This window comes from Cydia splendana, chromosome 4 (assembly GCF_910591565.1).
Source record: "Cydia splendana chromosome 4, ilCydSple1.2, whole genome shotgun sequence".
Classification (NCBI taxonomy): Eukaryota; Metazoa; Arthropoda; class Insecta; order Lepidoptera; family Tortricidae; genus Cydia; species Cydia splendana.
The window spans coordinates 13815302-13822108 of record NC_085963.1 but is presented as its reverse complement, the minus strand read 5'-3'; positions in this window follow the sequence as shown (position 1 = coordinate 13822108).

Below are 6807 nucleotides of genomic sequence, written 5' to 3'. Positions count from 1 at the left end.
TTTTAATGTACACTAGCGACCCGCCCCGGCTTCGCACGGGATACAAAAAACCTTAACAAATAACAAGAATCACTCTACTGATAGATAAAAACCGCATGAAAATGTGTCAGTACATTTCGAGCTTATCGCCAACATACATACAGACGCGTCGGGGGACTTTGTTTTGTTTTATAAGATGTATTAGGTAGGTATAGATTGCGAATTTTTTATAACACTCGTTTTATTCTCGTCCACAGGATCATAACAAAAACATAATGTGAGAACTATTAAATTACTAAAATAAATTCTGTTTATCAGTGAATATAATTCATTTTTAGTATAAGGTGATCAGTAATTGCGAATTACCCTATAATGTGAAAATAATTTTCGAATACTTACTTACTAGAGGATGCCAGTCGGAGAAAAGTACGTTGGGCAAACTTGAAATAACTAAAACTATTTTAAACCAATTCATAATTTCGTTGCTAAATCAAAACCAACACTTTATTTAGTAAGTACACAAGTGTTGACTGACCTTTCCTCGCAGGTTCAATGGAATCGGATGCTCATTAACCGATGGTGTATGGTAATCATCACCATGAAATTGCTTCGATAATGATCAGCTTTGATCAATGAGATCATGAGATGATATTGCACTAAGATAGTAATGATACGAGTAGAACACTTAGCTGAAACGAAACACGTTGACATATTAACATGGAAGATATTTCGATTACTTAGTTGAAATTTCCCCGCAGTCGAAATTGCTCCCCTGCACAATAATTATCTTACTGTAAATTCAAACTTGTTACGGCTGTTACGCGTGATTACAGAGTAGATGGGATTCCTTGATGAAGTAACAAAAGAACCTAACAGAAAACTAAAAGCAAAGTTACTTTATTATAAATAAAATACGCAAAATATCGTAGGCGTTTATATTAACAAAACAAAAATAGTTTAAGTGCAGTAAGTTCGTGTTCTTCTCTCACTCTCACTGAGCGTAAGCGAAATGGAAGTGCGTGCCTGGGAGCGCGGATATCATGTTTTTAGGGTTCCGTACCCAAAGGGTAAAACGGGACCCCATTACTAAGACTCCGCTGTCCGTCCGTCCGTCCGTCTGTCACCAGGATGTATTTCGTGATCTGTGATAGACAGCTGAAATTTTCACAGATGATGTATTTCTGTTGCCGCTATAACAACAAATACTAAAAACAGAATAAAATAAAGATTTAAGTGGGGCTTCCATACAACAAACGTGATTTTTGACCGAAGTTAAGCAACGTCGGGCGGGGTCAGTACTTGGATGGGTGACCGTTTTTATAGATAATGGTACGGAACCCTTCATGTGCATGTCCGACTCGCACTTGCCCGGTTTTATTAATTTTAGTTTTATGTTTTAAAAATATAAAAAAAGTAATCGCCGAGTTCCCTTCCCTTGAAATCCCTCAAGCATAATATTTCTCATTTGTAGAAATAATTTTCATTTATGTTTAGCTTTTGTGCAAAATATATTATAATTTTTAAAGTGCATTAAATTTAAGTAAAGTAAAGTAAAATAAGATCTATTGGTAGGGGAGCCCAAGAGGGGATTTTTGTGTTTACTCGAGCGCGTCAGATTAAGATATGAATGATATATCTTGCTACCCCGTGTACTCGTAGTTTACCTTTACTCTTTTTAGCCATCTATGTTGAGCCCTTGGTTGGTGGGGGTTCAACAAATTGTTAAGCAGATTGTGGATTTGGTCATATTAGTCCAAATTAACACTATAATTGCGCTATTACTAAATCTGATAATTATTTGCACGCATTTCCTTAATCTGACGGTTACAATGTAAAAATTAGGCGTCAAACTTGTGTTCGTCAGATTAAGAAAATGCCTACAAATAAGTGTTATATTAGGTTATAGAAAAAATATAGTATTAAAGTGGACAAAAACGACCAAACCCACAAACTGCTTAACGATTTTTTAACTCCACCAACCTCCCGAAAAAAAAAATTGTAGACGCTTTCCGGCTCGCTGGAAAAAAACTTTATATAACTTTTTTTCTTCTTATCATCTAATATTTCGATTCCAATAGGTCTGTATGGCGCTCGAGTAAATCCCGATTTAGCATCGTGGGGTCCCCTACTATATGTTTTCTATCGAGCGAAAGTCAAAAACTCAGGATTTTAATCGCTGAAGTCCCTAGCTAGAGAATGGCCTCAAAGCTAAGTTGGCAGCGGTTTTGATAGCACAGACTGTGCAAGTGTTATTTTAAACATCAAACATCTATGAAATTATGACGTTTTCTTAACACTTGCACAAGCTGGGCTATCAAAATCGCTGCCAACTTAGCTTGGTCTGACTCTAGTAGGCAAGCACGGGCCCACGAAACCAACTAGGTACCCACCTAAATATTTACTTAAAACTTTATTGCGGTAGGTGCAGTAAAGATATCTTGACTTAATTTTTCACTTAACGGTTATTACTGTTATTTTACTGGGAATACGAGTATAACATTTTGATTGCCCTGTACCGCAAGTTCGTCTCAACAAGTAAGTCGGCTGTCGACGACGAACGAGTAATATTTATATTCGCGCTGGCCCGTTGATTGACGGGATTGACATAACGGGATGCAAAGATTAATGACGATAATGTCGTACGCTTAAATCTAAGTATCCTCATAATCGCTGGGCTCGTTCCGCTCACGTCCCAATGTTTGGTATCGGCATTCCGATCGACTTTTTTACGACCTAGACAAACACTACAACAATCTACCTACCTACTTGAAAGTTCAATCAATCCCGTCTCCTTTTACACTGATAAAAGGAGATCCAAAGCAAGGGAAATTCCTTTAACTAAGCTAAAATATTATAATATTGTTATTTTCATAGATTGGATTTAGGTATACCTAAATTATTTAGGTAGGTATGTACCTACTTGAACACAAAAATAATTTATTTGTAAGAAAAGAAAAATCTTATTTCAGGCAACTAAATGGTTCATAGATAAATTCCTTAAAACGTGCGTGTTTTCATTATAAGCTAATTTAATTTACAATTACACCCCAGGCCAATAGTATAGAAGAGTAGTAGGTAGTAGGGGTAGTAGGTAGCTTTAAGTCATAATGTATTGTTTGTCCGAATTTTCGTTAGTCTTAATTGGTTTTTCTCTGAAACGCGTAACTTTTCAGGATTGCCATAAAACAAACCTAACCTAACCTATCTATTATTTATTATTTATCTATAGAATAACCTTACGAAAATCCTTAAAAGTTAACGGTTTCAGTTTTATGACTAACGATAATATGACAAACAATACATTATGACTTAAAACTTTATGGGAAACAAAGGGACCCCAGTATGGGTACAATGTTGTTTTAGCATACATATTATAAAAAAATATATCTTAAAACTAAAAATTACAAAGAAAATATTAGTTAGGTATAATTACAAGATTTTTTAAATAACGTAGATTAAGTAACGACCTGTGTAAATTTGTAAATAAATGTTATCTGTAATCGATTTGGTTATGGTTAAAACTATATAAATGGCTGTAGGTAATTATAAAGTATTTGATAATTTTAATAAAATGTTAAAGCTTTCAAATGTAACTACATATTTTCTAAGATGCCTTTATGGATTTGCATGCTGTTTGTACACAGCTGAAAAGGTGGAACATAATACTGTATAACAATAAGACCTGTAATTACCCTTTTTTGCAAATAAATAAATTGTTTGTTTGTTTGTTTGTTTGTACAATATCAAACAATAAAGCAAGACTTCGAAATTCGATATACGTTGTTGATCAGTGAAAGCCGGAAAAAACGGCTGTTTCTTTAAGTGATTACCTGCCATGACAGAATTGATTCTTTTGCAGGCATCGGAAATAAAAATACCTAAAGCAAATTTGTCGAAAGTTCGTCAACATTGAAAGGCTGGCGCCCTTTACATGTTCTTACATGACTGTTTATTTGTTTAATGTTTATTTATCTCTCCTCGTCTTGCGGTTAAGATGAATCATCAATTATATTTGATCAGTACCGTACCTTAGCAAAAAACCTTTTCAAATTACATGTTAATTTAAATCAAAATGGGATATCTTGTTGTTACAACTTCGTACACGATACAATTCGGGCTCAGTAATAAATAACCGTCGTTAACCCATATTCAACACAGAATGATCGTTTTTTCATCTTTCAAAAAGCTATTAGTCTTATTAAGCGATATTCAAAAAATCCCGTTGCGTTTAAATTGTGTACACTTTGTTTGCGAGCAGCGAGCACCTAAAGCTTATATTATAATGTAGAGCGAGCGATAAACGGGTAGGTATAATAACGTAGTATTACAGGACATTTATTTATATGAAGTTACTTAAGTAAGTTATTTTTTAATGAGCGAACTCCACAAAACTATAGTTTTCTTCAGTGGAACTACTAAACTGGTATTACCGAGAGCAAATACAGTAAACTTATATTCTAATCTGTCCAGCAGTTCTCGGGAAATCGGGGAAATTAGTTACCTACATAAAACATACATTACACTAAAGGACAAACATTTAGTTATCCATTTCTGCCATTTTGGCTACGGAACCCTAAAAACATCCTGTCGTATTTTGAACCTTCTCCTTTTTGAAGTATTTTCATAGTCAAGCATAGGACAGGCGAACAAATCCGCAATTTCCAGTTAAGTATCAATTGCTTTACTTTACAGTCAGGGATTAGAAATTAAATTTATTATCTTACATAACTCTCCATTACTATTATTTGCCCTTTCAAAATATTATTTTTGACTTAGCAAACCAATTGCAAATAAATCCTTTCGAAGTTCATTGACTTTTTAAAGGTGCTGCGATATCGTGAGAACGTTCCAAAAATAAATCGGTATAGTCAGCACATAAGCAACAGATGTAGTGCATAATTATTTTCGTCGTATTTTCACGGAAGCATACGAACGTGTCTTGCTATTTCAGTCAATCTCGGTACAAAAAGTACCGAGGTTGACTGAAGTAGCATGACAAATACGGACGTTTCCGAGAAAATGCGATGGAAAACAATTATGCACTACTTCTGTAAACAATAAGTACCTATCCTATAGGTAAGTATCAGATATCCCTTTTTCGGGTTCCTATATACCTATAGAAATAGTTATTTGTTTCTTTTAAAAGGGAGCGAAAATGTTGTTTTAACTCCTAGTGATACCCGATCAAGCGAAAGATTCCTTTGACCACATCGTCTAGGAAAAATCTCCTTAATTTTTGAAATAACCGTACAAAATTGGATTTAATCGTCTAGAGCGGAAAGTAAATTGATGTAAATTTTGAATAGTTTACATTAGATAGAAACTACTTTTGAGCGGTGATTAAATAACATTAATCTGGTCCAGATTTGTAATGTTTTACAGGTAGTTTCGTCCTCGCCGTGTTGAAGTTATTTTTAAAATGTATTGTCTCGAAATGGAGAATGCACTTCAATCGTTGTACTTTTAGATAACGTCAAAAGGTGCATATGTAGGTAGATAATTAAGATAATGTACCAAATGGTTATCCGCTACGAAATAACATTACCTGATAATATAATAATTAACCTAGTTAAGGCAGGTTCATAACTTATATAGATGTTACAGCATAGGAAAATTAATGTGACTGATTTGGAGTGTTTAGTTTTAAAATAAGTATGTTTATTTTTTACTAGCTGTGCCCGCGGCTCCGCCCGCGTGGAATTCGGTCTGTTCTGTTTCTATCGCTCTCCCCTGGAGGCGGAACTTGAAGTAAAGTTGACAGATGGATTTGCTAGAGGACTGTAGTCCAGATAAAATATTTTACAATTAGGTACCACTAAATAAAACTACACTCCAAAATCAATAGTTTTTTTCGCCCTTATTCAAATTTTACACGTGATTTAAACGACAGAGTAGTCGGTGTATATCGGACGATACAGTAAGGTATAGGCGCGCGAGCGAAAGCGAAGCGGCCTGTCTGGTTAGAGCGCCACTCACCGTGGTCTTCTTCCTAGACTCCTCAGGAAGTCCACGTGCCCCTTGTAACCTCAATGCGTTGCGAGACTTTCGCGAATCATTCGATTTTTTTCGGGATGGCATGGTAATAAAATGCGAGTCCCAAATCGTTTGACTCCGCAAACGACCAGTGCCGGATTAAGATATTTTGATGCCCTAAGCATTTCTAGATCATGGTGCCCCCTCTCCCTAGGGTCATCAAGATTATATTGAATTTTTTTAGTAAATTGAGTGACGTTCATTGCCGCATTACAGCTGAGTATGGAAATCAGTCACCTCATTTTATCACGAAAATTGACAGTCCTGCAGCAGTCACGTTGTCACGTTTCAACAGAGTAATGCTGCTGCAGTCGCCACCCGAATATCACCTTTATCATATCTTAGAATGTTATTGAAAACGCGAGCGAAGCGAGCGCGAAAATTTTTCGATATAAAAACGCAATTTGATAAGACAGTTGTACATTTTTACTTTTAGTATGGAAATCAGTCACGTTATGTTATCACGAAAATTAACAGTGCTGCAGCAGTAACGTTTCAACAGAGTACTCGTAATACTGCTGCCGTTGCCACCCGAATATCACCTTTATCATATCTTAGAATGTAATTCAAAAGGCGAGCGAAGCGAGCGCGAAAATTTTTCGATATAAAAAACGCAATTTGATAGACAGTTGTACATTTTTACTTTTAGTCCCAATCAGGCGCTAATCCAGGATTTCAAACAGAGAAGGGATGGGACAGTTTTCTATCAGCCTAGCTTCGCATAGGGCTCGATATTTAAGGGTGTCAGCGAGGTTGTTTTCATACAGAAAAGATGCAAGAAAGCAGAGCTTGGAA